The 22,583-nt window shown below is 31.9% G+C and overlaps 2 pseudogenes; both read left to right on the forward strand.

The window, feature by feature from the left end:
• The first annotated feature begins 14,548 nt into the window (after positions 1 to 14,548).
• LOC120090668 (agamous-like MADS-box protein AGL62 pseudogene) lies at positions 14,549 to 15,715 on the forward strand (annotated as a pseudogene).
• A 2,416-nt stretch (positions 15,716 to 18,131) lies between these two features.
• On the forward strand, positions 18,132 to 21,990 carry LOC120090669 (agamous-like MADS-box protein AGL62; annotated as a pseudogene).
• Positions 21,991 to 22,583: the final 593 nt, after the last annotated feature.

The following is a 22,583-nucleotide window of genomic DNA, read 5'->3' on the forward strand; positions in this document are numbered from 1 at the left end:
AAAATAATTTATAAAAATATTGTTGTTTGAAAACTATTTATAAAAATATTGTAATTTTTTTTTTAAGTTGTCGAGTCTTCAAAATTCGACCTTCATTCTATATTTTTTATTTTCCATTAATTCGACCTAATTTTTTATTTTTTATTTTTTAATTTTCCATTATGTTGTTATATAGTATATTCCATTTTACATATTTTTATTATTTTATTATTTTTTAAACCATCTTAATTTAACTCTAAAAATAAAAAATTAAAAAAATCTCATAAAAATAATAATGTGTAAATAAAAATATCTCATTTATATAAAAATAATTACAAAAATCAATGTGTCCCACAAGGCGGACGTCGTCGATTTCGAGTTGGTTGTCGTCATTAAACAATCTAATTACACTTTAAAATTTGACTTTAGTGGAAAAATCCAACATTTTAATGGATTGATCCCAAGATTAATGAGTGCTTAAATCATTCTCTGATACCAATTGATGGATTAAACATGCATAAGGCAGAAACAAACAGAATTATTAAACAATCTAATCACACTTAATTTGAGTTACAAGCATGCTTAAAAACAGATTTTTCACATACAAGGGTTTCAGTTCATTACCTTTGATGAATTCCACCTTAATCCTTATGCTTTCCACGAATTTGACCTTCAAATTTATAGTAGACCATCAAAAGAATCTTCTCTACTATCAGCCTTGGATTTGAGTTGTGGAACTTTGAATTGAGAGGGAATTGGAAGTAATTTGTAGAGGATTTGAGAACTCAATGAAATTTTGCAGAAATTTCCAAAATTTCAGAATTCATCTACTTCAATTTTAGAAATTGAAGTATTTATTCAACATAAACATGCAAGCACTAAGTCTTTCAACAATTTGACACTTCAAATAGTGTTCATGTAGTGGGCGAGGGATTTTGATAGTTATTTAGAAAAGTTGTCTTGACATCCATTTTCAAGATTTATAATCATAAAAGGCAGCAATGGATAAGACTATTCTAATAAACTTGATCATGACAACCAGAGAGAAAGTTTCTTTATAGTCTACCCATCTCTTTGAGTAAACCCTTTTACCACAATTCTAGCTTTATCGGTCTGTACCATACCAGCTTGGTCTCGTTTTCTCTTGTAGATCCATTTGCAACCAATAGCTTTTACCCTCTCTTGTTGATCTACAAGTTCTCAGACTGGATTGAAGTACATTAACTCCATTTTGAAGTCTATGGTTTTTATCCATTGGTCTCTATCCACATCTACCATTGCCTGTTTAAAAGTCAAAGGATCATCTAAGCCATCATTAGGTATGATGACTTGAGTTCCTATTAAACCCATTTAACAGTCAAGCTGATAAACAATCCTCCCACTACATTGAGGCATTCTCAACTCTTGAGAATAATGTGAAGTACTAGTTTCATCAACAACTTTTATTGAAGGACCAGTTTGATCAATAACATTTGTTGATTTATCTGTAGTTTTTCTGGATGTCTCACTCAATACTAGCTTACTACAAGGCTGATGATTTTTAATATGGTCTTCCTCTAGGAATGCTACATTTATTGATACAAGCACTTTATCTTCCTCTAGGAATACTTTTGAATGGTGCTCCAATTTCTTTGGGTTCTGCACCAACACATGTGTTGGGCACCCCCAAATTTTGAAGTGATATAAACTACCTTTACGTCATCTTCATTACTCGTAAGATGTTTCTGAAACACTTTTTGAGGGAACTACGTTCAAAATATACATTGTATTCTCTACTGCATGACCCCAAAAATAACTAGGCAATTGAGCGTAACTCATCATTGAATGAATCATGTCCTACAGGGTTCTATTTCTTCTTTCCATTACACTATTTGATTGTGGTGTACCAGGTGCTGCAAGTTGAGATTGAATTTTCATGTTCTATCAAATAGTCATGGAATTTTAAGTCCATAAACTCACCACCTCGATTTGATCAAAGTGTTTTAATCTTTTTACCTAGGTGGTTCTCAACCTCTGCCATATATTCCTTGAACTTTTCAAGTGTTTCAGACTTATGATGCATTAGGTAAATATAGTCATATCTGGAATAATCATCTATAAAGATGATGAAATATTCATACCCTCTTCCAGCTTTAACATTCATCGAAACGCAAAGGTCTGAATGTACTAGCTCTAAGGATTCTTTGGCTGTAAGAACTTTCCCTGTAAAAGATCTTTTGGTCATCTTACCCACAAGACAAGATTCATATGGAGGTAATGAGTTATCTTCTAATTTATTTAGAAGTCCACACTTAACGAATCTCCCAATCCTATTGAGATTATGTGTCTTAATCTTAAGTAAATAAGATAGGCATTTAGAGAAATCTTTTGTTTCTTATTTTGAGTTTCAGTTCTAAACATCTCTATATTTAAAATGGCTTTTACCCCAGTCAGTTTTAACACGTATAAGTTATTTTCTAAATTTGCATAACATATTTTAATACCTTTCGAAATAATGAATACTTCATTATTCTCAAAAGAGACTTTGTAATTTTGTTCAAGTAAACATGAGATATATATTAAATTCCTTTTCATAGAAGGAATATAATAGACATTTTCAAGTAAAATGTGTTTATCTTCAATAAATAACTTCATATCTCCCATTACTTTAGCTTAAACAACTTTCTCGGTCCCAACCTTAAAAGTTGCTTCGCTTTCTATAAGTTGTCTCCAAGAACTAGTTTACTGTGTGAAAGCACAGATATGATTAGCAACACCTGAATCTTTTATCCAGGTCTTTTTATCATGTTCACTAAGCACGTCTCAATGACAAACAAATCATATTTACTTTGTCGTGCTTTCTTTGTCTCTTCATCTATGACATTCAGATCTCTTTAGCAGAGGCCATGTTCTTAATTTTCTTAGCTAATATATCAGATATATTTGTTAGAATAATGTTTCAGGCATTTTTATTTGCCTTAGTCCATCTATCATATGCATTCCAACCATTTTGGTCTGCAAATGACCTGGGAGATCGAGAACATTGCTCTGTTAAAACAAGTTTTAAATCATCGTTTACTACTATATTTGATTTCCATGTTGAATAATTATTACTATTAAACATATCGGAAATGAGTAATTTGGAGGAATTCAACATGCTAAAAATTTAACAAATTTTAATTAGTAAAGTGTTTCTAAATCCAATTCTATTGTAGCAAAAATAAATAATGTCCCCAAAATTCATTATTTGTTTGTAACAATACTATAGTGAGTCAGAATAAGTGTTACCGAGGGGCAATCAAATACTCTTTCACTAATGCAAGACATTCTTGACTAAATACTATCTCTATACTAACTCTTATTCCTATAGTTATTTAGATACCGATTTCGGTCAAGAAATTACTAACACTTAGTATTTCTGTAAGTGTAACCCTCCATTTTCATACTTTAGAGGTCGATCCCAACGATGCTTCTAAATTGGATAGTCGATGTTGGGTATTGACTTAAGAAATCTTATCCATTCCTGGAGTTTTAGTTGTTCCAAATCTCATGTTACGACCCTCCAAGGGGATAGCCGTTTGTTAAACGATTAGTGTAGATTGCCTAAAGTCAACAAGTAGGCGCAACATAAGAATCTCACAATCCAAACTAATGGAAGAGACCGTAGGACATGTTGACACATATCCTTCACACACTTACTATGAACTACTTCCCCTATTCACCTTGCTATTTACTCATACAAACAATTTTCAAATGGAGGTCACTCCTAGAGTGACACGAAGCCAAGCATGAATCTCCCGGTGTGAACTCTTAGGGACATAAGAGCTAAGAACAATATATGGTATATGTTATTAGTCTCCACTGAAGTGTTCTAAATGTTTGGGTATATACTTTTACATAGGCATAATTCGGCTAATAAATACCCTAGGTCTATGTGGTTTATCCAAGTATAACATTTATATTTGGATTTAACCTACTATGTCTAAGTGATGAAACCATTTCATTACCTTACACCACTCATACATGCTCATAAAATCGGTTAACAATGTTCAGTATTTCGGTTATATTCCCCAGGTAGAAGTTGTTCCATAGATCGTCAACTTAAGTACCTACAGCCTTAGACAGAATTATAGATCGATTGAGTTTGTAATTGTGTTTTATAAGATAATAACCTATTTTAACTATTAAAACAAGTTGTCATTAAATCTAAGTGAGCATGCATTTGATCTTTTTTATAGATTTTAAATGTCTAACTCATTTTATAACTCTTATAAAAATATAGACATAGTTAACCACAGTTGATCGACCTCCTCCTGGATCAGAGTTGATCGACCATCTCCATCCATCCATCTATACTGATGCTGCTTCTCCATCATCTTGTGGAAATAGTAATTCACTTGAGGCAAGTGGATTAATGGAGGCATTTTCATTTAAAACATTTTTTTTTTGACAATGTCTTCAAATTTGACTAATAGTAACCCTTCGGCTATATCGATTTTGGCTAATGAAGTTCATAAGAAAGATCTACCTAAAATGATCGAGTTCCAAGGAGAATAAGTGTTTTGGTTGTAATTAAGAACATAGAAATTTGTTGAGAAGATCAAGCCTCCACATTTAATAAAACATCGTGTACTACTCCTAATGGCTTTCTCGTGCTACAGTCTGCCAATTGGGTCACAATATTTGTACTTTTAAGATCTAGCAACCTAAGTTCATAAAACAAAGATGCATGCATAATTCTCACAACTGCTCCTAAGTCTATCAGAGCACTTTGCAATTTCTTCTTACCTACAGTGCAAGGTAAGAAAAACATACCTGGATCGTCTTGTTTTCAAGGTAGCTTAATTGACATTACTATTGCTTGAGCTATAATCATTACTTCGTTTTTCTTGTCCCACTACTTTGAGCTCATTTCAGGAGAGTTAGCAGTCTGTTTTCCAAGGTTCTTAGTTTGTTTATCTTTTTCTTCTTTCTTCTAAGTGTCTAAGAGTCCACTTGGAAAAAGAGCAATAGAAGTACATGCTTTAAGATCGGGTTTTTCTTAAGAAACAAAATTAATCTTCCTAGAGTTCCTAGATGCTTGGGGTCTATTATCGTATTTATCAAAACCAACAAAGTTGATTAAATTGATCTTTAGAGAATTCAATTGACAGATTCAGATTTTCATGAATTCAATTATCGGGGATTCTAAGGAATTAGAATTAACAGTTTCAGAGGATTCAAATTTAGAAGATTCAGGACATTCAAGTAATTCAAAAGATTCATTGTTCACAAAACCAGAAGATTCGAGTTTAGAAGATTTAGGAGAAGCAGAGACACTAACTGTAGTAAGAGCACTTACATTCTTAACTGAGTGTCAAGTTGTTCAGGGAGCTTACCATATTTGATATCAAGTTTACTTACCGTTGTGGTCAACTTAGAAATTTGATTAGCTAGATGTAGCATACCTTGCCTTGTCTCTTTTTGGAAAAGAGCATTTTCTTCTTGTAAATTTTTTTACTCTTGTTGGAAGGTACTTATATCTTTTTGAAATGTTAGCATAGAGTTTGCCAATGATTTCATCATATTTTCTAGGGGTGCACTATAATTAGATGAACTCCCTTGTTGGTCACCTTTTCTTCCAAATTTAAGATAAAGATGACCTCATGACCCTTCATTGCAAGTGTTGCTATAAGGATCTCGTCTTTACCCTCCAAGGTAATTGACTTATTCGACGTGAACTTGAGTTTTCAACTGTGATTGAGCCACTTGTTGCACAAGAGTAGTGAGATAAGTAATTTGAGAACGTAACTCTTTTACCTCTTGTGTTACAAAAGAGTTAGGTCCGGACCAGCCTCGAGATAAATTTTTGGGATTATCTGCCATGGTAGAAATGTGTTGGCTCACCTTTGAGGGTGCTTCATCGGCTAATGCACCTCCGAGTGTCGCATCGATGTTGCTTATGTTATTAGGAAGCAAACCTGAATAAAGTCAAGGTAAAAAATTTGGTGATGTGGGAAGCTCGCATAAAGTTAATTGTAGCGTTCTCAATACTCAAAGAAGGTTTCTCCAAAAAATTTCTTGATCCCATAAATTTCCTTCCTAATCTATAGGGCTCTAGAAGCCGAGAAGAATTTCTCCATAAACTTCTGTTAAAGACAATTCCAATTTGTTATTGAACTGGCGGGCAAGTAGTAAGACCAATCTTTAGTCACATCCTTTAAAGAAAAGAGAAAGGGTCTAAGATTTAGTTGTTCTTGGGTAACTCCTTGAGGACGCATCCCATCGCATACCAGGTGGAAATCCTTAATATTCTTGGTTGTGTAATTAGAAAATGACTCAATTAATAAGAATTGATAGCGACCTAATTAATTGTTCATTTTCATTAAGAAAGAGCAATTCTTGACTAAGATTGGATTAGTAGTTCAGAAAGACTAAGTTACTAGCCCAATTGTTCTTGAATTACTAATCGTGCATAACTGTGAACAAGATTAATTTTTCAATAATCCAAATTCACACATTTGCAATTTTTAGTTGTGGTTGCCCTAAGAAATTAAGCATATAGACATGTTATTATTTCTAGCAATCATTGAATAAAAGAAAGTTGGCCAAATATTCTTAAATCCAATGTATAGAAATTATTTCACATTTAGGAATTAATTTCAGTAAGAATTTATTACAGAAATTCAAGCAACTACGTGAAAGATTATAGAAAATTCAACCTCATACCAAGAAAATTAAGAATGTAACCTAAACTAAACTAGATCACTCACCTTAATGAAGAATCTCTTTCAAAATTTGATCAAGGATTAGCATGGATGTAAAAAAATGAGGTAAGAAACAAAGAAAAAGTGCAGAAAGATAAAAAATTTGAGAGTAAATCAAGTGAAGTTCTAATCTTTCCGTGAAAATGGCTAAATTTTCATTTTATATTTAAGCTGTAGCATTGCAATGGTAAGAAGAGCGTTGTAACTCTCTTGTCGATTCAAGACCTCAAGCGTTGAAGTGGGGTTGATGTAGCATTGCAACTCTGGACAAATTTGGAAGGAGCACGTGTTTCTTCTTTTTTCTCGTCAAAACTAATAGTGTCGCGACACTAAGGATAGTGTCATGGCACTTCCCTATTTATGCATCTACTGCCTTTTAACGTTACACAACAACATTGGAGTGGGGTTGTGACACTATTGGGATGACATTTTCATAATTTCTCCTAATGACTCTTTTGCCCTTCGAAGACAAATTTACTTATGAAATTAACATTTTATGCATAAGAATTGTATAAAATGGATAGTGTTAATGATAGAAAACTAGTTTTTTTTAGAGTTATCACTACCTTAACCCAAAAACCAATAAACTAAGATCCAAGGTTATCAACTATAACTTAAACATTAAACATGTACGTGGAGACATATAGGTGGATTCATGTTTAAATGATAAACTAACGATCTATAATAGATAGATAAGGTTGAGTACCTTATCCTAGTGACACTACGAATATGGCCTGCTTAGTAGTTGTTACAATTGTTGTAAAGTGCTACAAGTGATCTAATCCTGATCATTCATGTGGAGATATATGAGCAAATGTATTCTATACAAAGAGGTTATATAAGACCGGACCACGAAATGAATAATCTCTCTATATAACACCATTACTTGAAGAGACCTATATTTCACAAGAATAACCCTAGGTGACTTAACCTGATCCTGAGTGAGTTGTGAACTCCTGCATATGAAGTTTGTCCTTTGATCTGCATGAGTGAGAGTGACAACTAGTCGATTCTCAACCCTTGAGAATAACAAGTAAGAACTCTTGGTGGTATCCATTGACGTTACTGTGATCATGTATTCGTAAATTTGAGAGAGAGTCCCATTTGTTCATGACGGGAGAGGATTCGTGAAGATTTTTTTGTCTCCAAGGGTATGATCCATGAATCTATATCTTCCTCTCTATTTTTCTTTGAAAGCATATTGTACAAATTAGCAATTATTGTTTATCTTGTAAAATTCTTGTTGCTCTGGATTTTTTGTTTGTTTCTAAAATTGAAATTAAAACCATATGGCATTCACACGCTTCCACTTAAGATTCAATCCCTTCACGAATCTCTAACATTTTTTTTAAAAAAATCAAGATCGTTATCAAATAAAACAACTCCAACCACAAAATTGATGCAATATTCTAACATTTCATATTTCGATTAAATTACAATTGAATTTAAAAGTATGAGTGAATAGATTATAAACAATAATATATTTTATATTACATATATATATAGAAACAATGTTAGTGGGAGGTTCCCATAGAAGAAATGGAAATTCATCCACTAGAACAACTTAAAGCATTATTTGGATGAGCTAAAGGAGAATGTGTCACACCACGCACCAGAATATCCTCCTAACCTGGACGGAATGGTGACTGCAGTAGGTACCAACCCTTTTGGTGTCACTTACTATCTATCTTACCTGTTAAAGATTGCTCAAAACCCTGAATACATACAAATTAACTCATAACTTAACACATTTACATTACAGGGTTCGCAACATTATTCATACATGAATATTACAACTTAGTGAGCCCCATCTAGAATACTAGTCACTAGTCAGACATATGTGTACTAATTAATACCGATCTTCAATTACGTTTCCTTTAACTTGTTTCTTTGAGTGGCAGAGCAGTAGCAGAAAAGTCCTCTGGGAACTGACCACTACCTGGAAAGGAAAACATTTGAAAATGTGAGCTAGAAGCCCAGTGAATGATTTAATAAAACGTAAAACTCATGCTTAAACTGAAAGCTTGAAAACGCAATACTGGAACTTAAAATACACCAAGCAAACGTGTACATAAAACCTTTTAAACAATTGTATCTGTAACTTGAATCTTAGTTGAGAATGAACATTCACTGCTCTAATTTCCAACATCAAGCCATGGCCAGATGAGACCTCTACTTCGACCTGTTCACGTTAAACTATGGCTAGAAGAGATCCCTACGTCGATCTCTTTAAATATACCATGGCATCTCAAGCAACATCCTTAAAACATAAACGTTGTTAACAACTCTTAAACTTCAATAATCATCATTATTCCCTAGTTGAGAACGAGCATACATTGCTCTAGCTCCCAACGTCTATTATCGGCCAAGAGACCCATACCTCGGCCTCTCATTCAGACCTACCTACATACACATGGAGTTTGCTATGTACCGTCACACCTTAGATACATTTATTCAGATACCTTCCCTACCTTCAGTATCCCTATTCATTATGTTTAGAAATACCAACGCATGTACTTTGGCAACCTTAGGTATTTAAAACATAGTTCGTCAAGCTTCATTCAACCTTAGCTTTAACCATAACGCATGCTTCATACTTTGTGAAATAAGTTTGCTTAAAACATATTGAACTCGCTTGTAAAACCACTAGCATGCGTTAGACATGGAAAACATACTTGGGAAAACTCATACATTAGTAAACATCATGCGTTGATAAACATTCATAAGCATTAGTAATTCCAAACTATCCTTCTAGTCTATGAGAAGATACGACTGCCTTTATCCTTAATTGAGAGTGAACTACTAAATCTAACCCTCAACGTCAACCTTAGCCGGGGAGAACTTTTTTGCTCAATCCCTCGACATCGTATTACCTACGTGTACGTGGTTATAACTGAGTACCGTTGTACCTTATGTACCTGACTAGGATACCTTCTCATTGTCCTTCAGTATCCTCAGGTACTTGACTAGGATTCCTTCTCATTGTCCTTCAGTATCCTTAGGTACTTGACTAGGATACCTTCTCATTGTCCTTCAATATTCTTAGGTACTTCTGCTTAGATACCTTCTCAAACATCCTTCAGTATCGAGCTGTTAAGATACTTTCTCATACGTCCTTCGGTATCAATTTGGCCGGATACCTTCCCAAAAGTCCTTCGGTATCAAATTGGCCAAGTACCTTCTCAAGTGTCCTTCGGTACCAATTTGGTGAGATACCTTCTCAACGTCCTTCGGTATCAAATTGGCCGGATACCTTCTCAAAAGTATTTCGGTATCAAATTGGCTAGGTACCTTCTCAAGTGTCTTTCGGTACCAAATTGGTTAGATATCTTCTCAACGTCCTTCGGTATCAAATGTGTATTTTATAACAACAAATTAAGTTCCATAGCCTAATATTACACAAGAGCTATTCCATTGTCACTCATTTACACAGGAATTCGTTCTCCCGTAACCTTCCTTTAGAAAGCATAAATCAAATCAGAACATAGCTTTTGTAACGGTTACACAACATACCTTGGCCGGTGCTACACACATACACTCCAGGAGATATGCATTAAATTATTCTTCAACAATTTGTTGCTTGAAGAAGTGTAAATACATTGTTAATGTCATTGTGCTTTACTTGATCATATATGCGTGAATATTAAAAAAACTTAAAGTTTACTTAGTCACTCACAGTTCGTTGGCCTCTTAACGTGTTATACGCCTCTTCTAGCTCTTCTTTGCCTGAAAGAACATAATCCCTAGTTAAACTACTTAGAATTCTTAGCAAAATACCTCAAATAGTTCATTTACTAATGGAACTTTTATCAACAAAAACAGTATTTCTAGCGAGAAAATCATCATGAGCGAGATCATCCACATGAACGAGACCACTCTTATGAGCGAGATTTACCATTCCCAGCGAGATTTGGCACTTTTATCAAACTAGATTCTAAACATAGATGAGTTTTTACTAGTTTATCCACTAATTTTAACCAAAAAAATGTAAAGAACACTATAACAATTTTTATTTGTTTCGATGTTTTTTTCCCCGACGCATCAATTTTTATCGACATAAACTGGTTTTTCTCGATGTAATTTTGGTTCGTCGGCCAAAATGAAGGAGCTACGTTTTTTTACATATATATGTCGACGCAACTAGGCAGTTATCCCGATGCACAACGCGTCGGTCAAAGTTTTTAAAAAATCTAATTTTCCTTTCCCCCCATTTTTTCCTTCCCTTTTTTTCCTAATTCCCACTTTCTTTCCCTCTATTTCCTTTCTCACTCCACTTTTCCACCATTTTCCTCCCACTCTACCACTTTTTTTTTTCTTCCACCTCCTCCATTAAGTTTTTTCTTTGCAAGCTTGGAGGTCTAGCGACTGCTCCTCCGATGTTGGCAGCCGTACACTCCTCTGTCACTAGCGCCATACCCTCCTCCAACTCTGAAGTTGCACGTTGTAAGTTTAACTATTGTGTTAACACAAGGCTTTTTTTTTGTTGATTAACATTGATTTTTCTTGAAAGAAAACAACAAATTCAATAGTGGTTATTAGAGTGTCATTGACTAAAATAAAGATCTAATTGAAACTTCTAAATGGTACATTAGCTCGTTTCCAACAAATTTTTTCTCCTCCTTTTCAAATGTTATTTTCAAATGATTAAAATGAATGTATTAGAAAAGAAATGGAAAAAAAAAAAAAGAACACACTTTTTACATTATATTGGTGAGTTTTAACTACAGGTAGTAACTTGTAGTTGAATATACTCTTTTTTCTCTATCTTACTTATATTTGTAGCATCAATTTTAAACACTTATTTTGTAATTGTTGTTTTTTTTACAAATAGTTGAAAAAAAAGGGGTGAAAAGATTTGAACTACATGGATGATTAAAATTTTAACATTCCATTATTATGTGATTTATGTTGATGGAAAAAATAGAAAGTAAGATTAACAAAGTTAAAGAGAAACTCAATTACTTATTTAACTAAATATAAAAGGGTGTGTTTTGGAACTTGCTAGAGTTCAAAAAGCTTGTAAAAAAATATCGTATATAGAAAGCATGTCAAAAACTATTCTTGTGAACATGGAGTTATAAGATGAGTTTTAATTGTTATCCAGTTTCTTAGGGTAGTACATTTGTTATTCATATTTTTTAGAAAATTTTTAGGTTGCTTTAAGAGTCAAAGTATCATTTGAGTACTTTTTAAGAGTTTTTTATTTTGGCTTTAAGACTGAAAGTGACTTACAGGAACTTCCTAAGTTTTTTTTAGAGTCAAAGTGTCACTTAAACAAATTTTAGGAGCTTTTTAGTTTGAGTTGGAGAGTGAAAGTGACACTTGGAAACTTTTTAGTTTGGGTTTGAGAATCAAAGTGACATTTAGCCATTTTCAGATTATTTTAAGAGTGAAAGTGCTTCTTGGACACTCCTTAGAAGCCTTTTTAGCTGGTTTTGAGATTAAAGTAACTTTTAGAAACTTTTTACGTTTTTTTTAGAGTCAAAATTTCACTTAGGTACTAATAAATTTTAAATTTGTGTAGCAAAAAAAGGAAACGAATAAGAAGTGTAGAAAAGGTCTCAATTTCAACCATTGTTGTGGGTCCTAATCCTTTGTTAAAAGTGTAAAATGAATTAATATGTTACAAATTCATTGTTGTTTTATTCATTATCAAATGATTTCTGACTAATAATTGTTTTTATTGAATTGTAGACAACAAAAAATGGTGAAGATGTCGGCCCAGTGGATTTTTTTTACAAATGTAAAGAACACTAGCATTTTATTAACTCTAATAAATTTGTCAAAACTCTTTGACAACCAAATCATTTATTTTGTACAACACACCACCGACCCAAATTTATGTATACATATTCATCCACAACACACTCAACATTGCAAACAAACAACAATTTTCTATTTTACGTTTTTCACCATTTTTTTCTCTCTCTTAACTTTCTCTTTAATAATTTTTCAAAGACTAGAGAAATAGTAGAGGCAGGCAAAAGATTGGAGATAGTGAAGATGCCAAATGAGAGCAACCTTCAGCTCACCTTCTGGAAGGGAAACACTCTATGGCACCTACAAGATTGCCATCATCATTATGTCACCTGGGAAGAAGATGACTCGTCACTTGAAACACGGATGTTAAACAGAAAGTATAGACAAACATTGTAAATCCAAACAAAACTAACGATAAGAAAGCAAGTAAAGACACACCGAAGTTTTTCTAATTAATTTTTTTTTAAAAAAAGAGAAATCAAACTTCGTTTGAAAAAATAAAGAACTATAATTCTTGAGAATAAGGTTAAAATATTTTTTGTCACATATTTGTATTTTCTTACTGGATCTGGTTATTTATTTATTTTCATAATTTCTTTGAGGGTGACTTGAAAACTTTCTTAGATTTTTTTTACCTTTCATGTAATCTGACTTATGAAAGAATAACTTGAGGAAGATCTTTCTATTGCAGTGGTTATGGAGAACATCAACCTAGCTAGTGCTCTGATTATTTTCAGTTGTTAAACAAGTGGCGAATTAGATGAGTATTCTGATTTCTTGTGATTCTGTTACTTAAAAAAATAATGTAGACGATAAAGAGAGAATTTGTAGAATAATAGTGAGAATTTTATAAATGATTTATTGACTAAAATTTTGGTGTGATAACTATTTAGATTTTTAAAATTAAGTTTATAATGTTACTTTTATCTATGAATTTTGTTGTTTTGTTATTTACTTTTATTTTTAACAAATTGTTATTATTTTTAGAATTTGAATAAAGATTTAAGTAGTTTTCCAAGAACAGAAATTTAGGAAAAATATATAAAAATTTTAAAATAGAAAATTATTAATAAAATTATTACCTAATGAGGTTTAAGCATTTACACACAATAAAATATTTTTTTTTATGTATGTAGAGTCGGTTCGCACTCATCATGACTAATTTTACATGATAACTCACTTGACCTAATAACATGGTAAATAATAAATTCGAATATTAAATTATAGGTAAGTGATAATTATAGATTGAATTCTTTCTCTCCAAGTATTTTATCAAACTCAAAATCCTTGCCGCGATACTATCATTTTTATTACATTTAAATTGTTTAAAATCTACCATTTTCTGTTTCATTGATCTTTAAATTAAAATCGTTGAATGTTAATTGAATTATACAATTTATTAAACTGGAAGTTGGAAAAAAAAATAAGTATAAAACATCTATACCCAAAAGTATTTTTTTTGGATTAATTTATTTAAAAATCGATTTTTTGGATTAATTTATTTAAAACTCAAGAAATTAAATTTACTTTATTGCATCGATGAACTGTGTACAAAAAGATTGAAAAACCAAATGAAAATCAAATTTCCAATTCGTTTTTTTTTTTTTTTTCTTTCTACTTTTCTCTTTGTGAACACTATCAATACTTACGTATTGATTTAAAAATAAGAGAAAACAAAATAAATTTCTCCCCTAAACTTTAATCACCAAATTAAATTCTAAACTAAAATTAACTTTTGCAAATTTATCCACTAATTAAAAAAAAACTACAATTTTTTCTCTAAATTTTCAATAGAATCAAATTTTGCTAAAAATTAAAATTAAATTGGATTAATGTAAAAATTAGTCATTGAATAACTTTATCGAAACTCTTAAATTAAAATTAAATGAATTGGTTGTCAAATCTCTTTTGACAACCAAATCATTTACTTTGAACAACTCACCACCAACATAAATTCTCCTATATATATATTCATACTCACAACACATTCATCATTCTAAAACAAACATCTTTCTTCTTTACATTTTTCACACCATTTTTTCTCTCTTTCTCTTAACTTTCTCTTTATTAATTTTTCAAAAATCATGAGGAAGAGCAAAGGGAGGCAAAAGGTAGAGATGGTAAAGATGCCAAATGAGAGCAACCTTCAGGTCACCTTCTCGAAGTGTCGTCCAGCCTCTTCAAGAAAGCTAGCAAGCTCTGCACGCTTTGTGGTGCTGAGATTGCCATCATTGTCTTTTTGCCCGGGAAGAAGGTCTTCTCCTTTGGTCATGTGTTGAAGCTCTCATAGAGCGATTTATGACTCGAAATCCTCCACCGAGCTCTGGTACACTGTAGCTAATTGAAGCTCAACGGAACGCCAATGTTCGAGAAGTAAATGCACAACTTACTCAAGTGTTGAACCAGCTAGAAATGGAGCAGAAGCACGGTGAAGAGTTGAACAAACTGCAGAAGGCAAATCAGGTATTATAGCAGCTCCATTTGATCACTATTTTGAGTTTTATTTGTTTGTTTTAAAACTAAATCATTTTAAAAATTCAAAAGTTTTTAAACCTCGTTTGATAACCATTTGATCTTTGAAAATTGTTTTCGTTTTCTCTTAGGTTTCATTATTTTTAAAGAATCATTTGAATCTTTAATCAATTTAAAAACAGATAAAGAAAATAAGTTTTTCAAATCATTAGTAAAATAGGTAACAAAAGAAAAAAATCGAAGTATAGAAGTAAATTTTATAAGCTTAATTTTAAAATCAAATATCAAATGTTTTTTTTTCTTTATTAAATATGGTGAATCGTCTTGGTAAAAAAAAATATGAGCAAACCAAAATAATTTTTTATTTTTTAAATTGAAATCGTTTTCAAACAAAACGTATTCCTATTAAACTACTGTTGATTTAGAAGTATAAGTGAACAAATTATAAACAATAACATATTTAATATTTTATATATATATATATATCGGCACAATGTTGGTGGGAGCTTCCTATAGAAGAAATGGAAATGCATCAATTAGAACAAATCCAAGCATCCTTGGATGAGTTAAAGAAGAATGTCACACAACAAGTTGATTGGATTTTGATTCAGACATCTAATGGCAATCAACGGACGCGGTTCTTCCCAACTCCAACTCCGACACCAACACCGATAAACTCTAACCAACAAGCTGGCCTTTTCGTCATCGATCCGAAGAACATCATCTCCCATCTTCCCTACAATAACTTTGGTTCCTATAGACCATGTAGTTTCTTTTGAACTTAAGGAAGAAGAAATTCAATTTAGCTAAATTAAGCTAAATTAAAATCTATTTATTTTAAGTTTACTCAGTGTTCAATTAAAATTTGTCATACAATTTGATGATTATATCAAAAGATATATTATCTGTCGTAAAATTGAACTTCTTCTCTCGTTATAATATAGCTTTGTGTTTATGTAATTATTGGATTATGGTTAGTTTAATCCAAATCTTAATTATTTTGTTTCATGTATCATGCATATAGTTTTGTTTAATGAACAAAATGTGACTGCTGATTTTGATTTGAACACACACATACTATATGTTGGTAGAAAAAAATCTAGTACAGTTGTACCTAATTCTTCCATTCATTATATGATTTAAAAATAAGAAAAAACAAAATCAATTTCAAAGATTAGTTTTCTTTATAACTTTTAATTTTATCAAACTATGTTCTAAACTTAGATGAGTTGTTACCAGTTTATCAACTAATTTTAACAAAAAAAAGAATGTAAAAATATGATGAAAGCGAAGGTTTAGAATCAAAATTATATTGATGCTATCAGGATAAGTGTTAGAGTCAAATTGGTTTATCGAAGTTTCCCTTTCTCTAATGAGTAGAATGAACCAATTTTTATATAAGAGTTATTATACTTCATAAAAAAATTAGGAGTTATTCTGTAAATATCAAAACAGATTAATAATGTAAAAATGTTTGGATAATTGTTGGCATATTTATGGCATATTGATTTTCTATTTTTTATGCATTAAGGAAACCAGATTTTCTAACTCCCAAATCTCAATATTTGATGATCCATTGTAACTTTTAATTTCCTAATATTAATGATTATTGGTAACTTCTAATTATTTAATTAATAATGGATTTACTATTTTTAATTTTTAAAATCTCAACAAAAATCTAAGTAATCAATTATCGAACCTAAACCACACATGTCTATAATTTCTTTTTATGTATATATAAATCATTAACCATGCCTATCAAATTCATATTAATTAATGAGAGTGAAAAGAAAAACTAAAATTCACAATGTATGTTAAGAAGTGTTATGTATTCTTGGTCTTTCAATTTTATAATTGGCCTTAGAACGTTAAAAAACATATCTCACACGCCGTTGAAGTTTTAATTTTATATCTAATGTATCTTTGACATATTCAAAATGTATGTCCATAAAAAATTACACGGTGTTGAAGTTTTAATTTTACCAAACTTAGGTTTGATATCAAAGTTGATGAAAGTGAAAGTTTAGAGTCAAAATTGATGGTATCGACCAAGTGTAAAGTAAAATTGATTTGTTTCCATAAAAAATTATCACAATTTATTTATCAAAGTTTCCAATCAATTTTTATTTAAGAACAAATATAATAATTAGGAGTTATTCGGTAATAACCAAACAAACTAATAATGTAAAAATGTTTAGATAATTGTTGGCATATTTATACGATATCGGTTTTCTAATTTTCATGCATTAAGGAGACGAGATTTCCTAACTCCCAAATCTCAATACTTAATGATCCATTGTAACTTATAATTTTCTAATTAATCATTATTAATAACTTCTAATTTTTTAATTAATAATAGATTTACTATTTTTAACTTTTAAAACCTCAACAGACATCCAAACTAATCAATTATCAATTATCAGTTCGGTTCAGTTTCAATTCTAAAAACTGAATTTAAAACCGAATCGAACAATTTTTAACAAATATATATTTATATATTTAAAAAAAGAGTAAATGAATTTAAAATCCAACTGTTTTCAATTTAAAGAACAAAACCGAATTTAAAATCGAATCGAAATGAACCACTTTCTAATTGAAAAAAATATAACATGGATTTTTTAACAATACCAAAATCGAATTTAAAACCAAACCGAATCCTATATATGTGGGTCGGTTCGGTTCGGTTCAGTTTTATATTATAAATTTTGGTTCAGTTTGGTTTGATCGAACCATTTCCATCCCTACTTATAACAGTTAAATACAGAGATTATATGGACACAAACTTAAAATTCAACCACTCAACTATTTCTAATTTAACCAACAAAATTCAATTATATATGTATAAGATAAACTCAATATTTCATTATTTTCTTTCCAATTTTCTATTCTTCACGAAGTTGTATCCACTATAACATTAAATTTGAATGTTTTCCTTTTCTTATTAAGAAATTAAAAAAAGCATTAGTTGTCAGCCCAAACAAAGCAATTTATTAACACCAATTAATTTGACAAAACTCTTTGACAATCAAATTATTCATTTTGTATAACGCACCACATACCCAAATTCTTGTATAAATATATTCACTCACAACACACTCATCATTCTAAAACAAACAACATCTTTCTTTTTTACATTTTTCACACAATTTTTTTTTATCTTCTCTTCAGTTTCTCTTTAATAATTTTCGAAAGATCATGAGAAAAAGTAGAGAAAGACAAAAGGTGGAGATGGTGAAGATGCCAAATGACAGCAACCTTCAAGTCACCTTCTCGAAGCGCCGGTCTGGCCTCTTTAAGAAAGCTAGTGAGCTCTGCACGCTCTGCAGTGCTGAGATTGCCATTATCATCTTTTCGCCTGGGAAGGTCTTCTCCTTTGGCCACCCTTGTGTTGAAGCCCTCATCGAGAGATTTGTGACTCGAAATCCTCCACCGAGCTTTGGTATTGTCACATTCCACTCCAGATCACCCTCTTAGCCTAGAGAAGGGCGTGACTGTAGCAGTAATCAACCCTTAGGCTGACACTTACTGCCTAAAAACTCTTGCGAAATAACTCTGATACCAAATACAAATTATATGCAACGGGACGGCTGTAGGCCCACAATTTATTAACTTAGAAACTTAATATATTTAGAGTATTTACAACATTAGATTTACAAGTCCCAAAACCCACAACTCTAGTCCCTATATGAACAATAGTAACATTGTACAATATTAACAGTAACCACCTAGCAAACGGTTACAAGTCTTTTGGTCCTTTAGTGGCAGAGCAGATACTGAGCTATTTTTAGAGGATTTAACCGCTACCTGTGGGAGAGAAAAACAAAAACATTTGAAAAAGGGATGAGCTTACGCCCAGTGAGTGACCGAGAAAACATAGTAAATTCTCATGCATAATTTCAGAAAATAGTTTTATCTGAAATATAAACTTTTGCGCCATAAATAATTTCCAAGCGTAATGTATATAAAACTGTTTTAAACATAAAACAGTAAAATCATTTCTCAAATCAAAGTACTGTATATTTGGTAAAATAATCCCAACACCAACTACTAGTCCAGAGAGAACTTTTTTGCTCAATCTCTGACTTTATTCACCTGTGGCCACACTAAGTAACTTCACACATTAGGTACTACTACTCAGATACCTTCTCCTTGTACTTCAGTATCGAGCTACTAGGATACCTTCTCCAACGTACTTCAATATCCCGTTGGCTTGGTACCTTCTCAAACGTACTTCAGTACTAATAGATACCTTCTCCTTGTACTTCAGTATCTAGTTGGGTGGATGCCTTCTCCTTGTACTTCGGTATCGCATTTTATCAAAACTATTTATAAACAACTTTTCTCTTTAAAGCATGTACAGTATAACACATATACAACATGGCTTTAAAGATGGTAACGCATGCTGAATAAAATCAATACATGTACATATGTAAATAGTTTTTCAACAATAGGCATGCGTTCACAACACAATTCAGATCTTGCTTGGAAACCACTTTATAAAACTAGTAGGCATGAGAATTATTTTTGCAAACATGCTTTCTGTAAATGTTATAATCAAAACAGTTTAAAAACGTTTTAATTCGAAAACATTTTAGCCACTCACCTCGAACTCTTAGGAACTTTTCACTCTAGAAGTTCCTTGGGTCCCTTTTTCACCCCTAGAATCCAGATTCAATTTACAACTTAGATTACTTATAGTTTCGAACCTTATTTGGAAATACTTTCTTCTACAAACTTATTCTAAAATGTCTTAGGAATCTTACCCTAAACTTTTAGCTCAAAATTCCTCGTGGTTTGGCCGGAATCTCAAAATTTTCAAGACTGGACCAGACTGATTCGATAGTCTGACCCTTCTGCCTTCTTCTCAACCTCCAGCCAAGTTCCTTTGAGCCTTTTCCTCCGATAGCTCTACTTTGAAAACTAGACTTCTAGAGCTTTTAGATGGCTTTGGAATCACTCTAAACGCACGAGTATATTGGAAGATCTCCTCGTCCAAATTTGACACATTCCTCTGAACCCTCACTGCCCTCTACTTTCTCTACGAAACTTATGATTTTTGTGTGATTTGAAAATGAAATCCCAACTCCATATTTATAGGCGTTCAAATTTCTCGTGGAATTGATAGCACCTACTTGGCTGCATGGCCAAATGTTTAATCCTCCCTTTATCAACGTAAGCTGACTTCACCTTTATTCAATGTGTTCTTCCCAAACGCATCCAACACAATTTCTTAGGGTTTAAGAATTTTTCTAAATCGGACACCTAGATTTTAATTGACATTTGTCCTTACGTCTTCAAGCTTTGTTTGTATTCAAATTAGGGTTTTTACATGCATAATCTACCCCAACACGTCCAAATACATTGCCAAGAAGCTTGCTCGGCCATTCAATGCATAGGCAAGGCGTGGCGTGATGTTTGAATCGGACAAAGCAAGGCTAACGCATAGGCGCTCTCGCTCTTTCCGCTCTCGGCAGTGTCGCTCTCTCCACTCTCGGCAATGTCGCTCTCTCCCACTTTCTCGTTAATCTCGCTCTCTCCAGCAATCTCACTAGTCTTGCTCTCTCCAATCTCGCTCTCCCTCTCGCTCTCTCCAGCTTTAACTTTTCTCTCCACTCTCGCTCTCTCTAGCTTTCTCGCTGGTCTCGCTCTCTCCACTCTTGCTCTCTCTAGCTTTCTCGCTAGTCTTGCTCTCTCCCATCTTCTATCTAATCTCGCTCTCTCTCATTTCCTCTCCAATCTCGCTGGTCTCGATCTCAATGATCTCGCTCTCAACGATCTCGCTCTTAGTTACTGCGAACGTTGTTCTCTGTATACGTTTGCTCACCACTTTGATGATACTTTTACATGGATTTTCCAAATTTTTCCAAAGTAATTTCCCATATTTTTTGCATTTCACATAAATTCCATTTTTTTTTCTTTTCAAATCCCCATCCCTTCTTCACCATTTCATACTAACTTTCTCATCAACATACTCAACTTATTTGTACAAATTTAAATAGAGACACACAATTAAGTAGAAAACTAAGATAATTTAAATAAGAAAACACACTTAAGTGTAAAACTGGGATTCGGGGTTCACAGGTACGCTACAACTAATTGAAGCTCACCGAAATGTCAATGTTCGAGAATTGAATGCACAACTTACTCAAGTGTTGAACCGAGTAGAAATGGAGAAGAAGCACGGTGAAGAGTTGAACAAACTGCGAAAGGCAAATCAGGTATTATGGAACCTTCATTTGATAACTACTTTTTGTTTTATTTGTTTGTTTTAAAAATAAATCGTTTTCAAAATTCAAAAGCTTTTAATCCTCATTTGATAACTATTTGATCTTTGAAATTTGTTTTCGTTTTCTCCTAATTTTTTTATAACGGTTTCATTATTTTCAAAGAATCATTTCACTCCTTAATAAATTTTAAAAAGAAATAAATGAGAAGTTTTTCAAAACATTAGTAAAAAATAGGTAACAAAAGAAAAAAAATCCAAGTATAAAAGTAAACTTTGTAAGCTTAATTTTCAAAATCAAATATCAAAAGTTTTTTTTAAATTTTTAAATATGGTGAAAATGTTCTTGAAAAAGAAATTTAAGCAAACAAGAATAATTTTTGAAAAATCGAAATCCTTATCAAACAAAACAACTCCAACCTCAAAATCTATGCAATGTTCTAACTTATAATATTCCTATTAAATTACTATTGAATTCAGAAGTATAAGTAAATAAATTATAAACAATCAATAAGTAAATAAATTATAAACAATCACATATTTAATATTTGGTGGGAGCTTCCCATAGGAGAAATGGAAATGAATCAATTAGAACAACTCAAAGCATCCTTGAATGAGTTAAAGAAGAATGTCACACAACAAGCTGATCAGATTTTGATTCAGACTTCTAATGACAATCTGCCGCCGCAGTTCTTCCCAACTCCAACTCCGACACCGACACCCATAAATTCTAACTAACAAGTTGGCCTTTTCGTCGTCGATCTGAAGAACATCATCTCCCATCTTTCCTACAATAACTATGGTTCCTATAGACCATGTGGTTTCTTTTGAACTTAAGGAAGAAGAAATTCAATTTAGCTTAATTAAGCTAAATTAAAATTTACGTGTTCTCAGTTTACAAAGTGTTAAACTAAAATTATATCAAAAGAAATATGATCAATCATAAAATTGAACTTCTTCTCTCATTATTCTGTAAATGTCAAAACAGATTAATAATGTAAAAATGTTTAGATAATGGTTGGCATATTTGTAACATTTTTGTTTTCTATTTTTCAAGCATTAAGTGAAATGAGATTTCCTAACCCCCAAATCTCAATACATAATGATCCATTGGTCCTTATAACGTCTTAATCTTAATCATTATTAGTAACTCCTAATCATTCAATTAATAAGCGATTTGTTAGAAACAAACTTAAAATTCAACCACTCAACCATTCCTTATTTAACCACAAAATTATAGAAAACTTCATCAATTATATATGTATAAGAAAAATTCAATATATTTTTTTCTTTGCAATTTTCTATTTCTCACCAATTTGTATGCACTATAACATTAAATTTGAAGTTTTTTTTCTCTTTTTAAAAAGCATTAATTGTCATTTATATTAAGCAAATTGAGATCATGTATGATATACCGAAACTAG

Source organism: Benincasa hispida, chromosome 11, assembly GCF_027475165.1.
Source record: "Benincasa hispida cultivar pf3 chromosome 11, pf3_genome.v1.1, whole genome shotgun sequence".
NCBI lineage: Eukaryota > Viridiplantae > Streptophyta > Magnoliopsida > Cucurbitales > Cucurbitaceae > Benincasa > Benincasa hispida.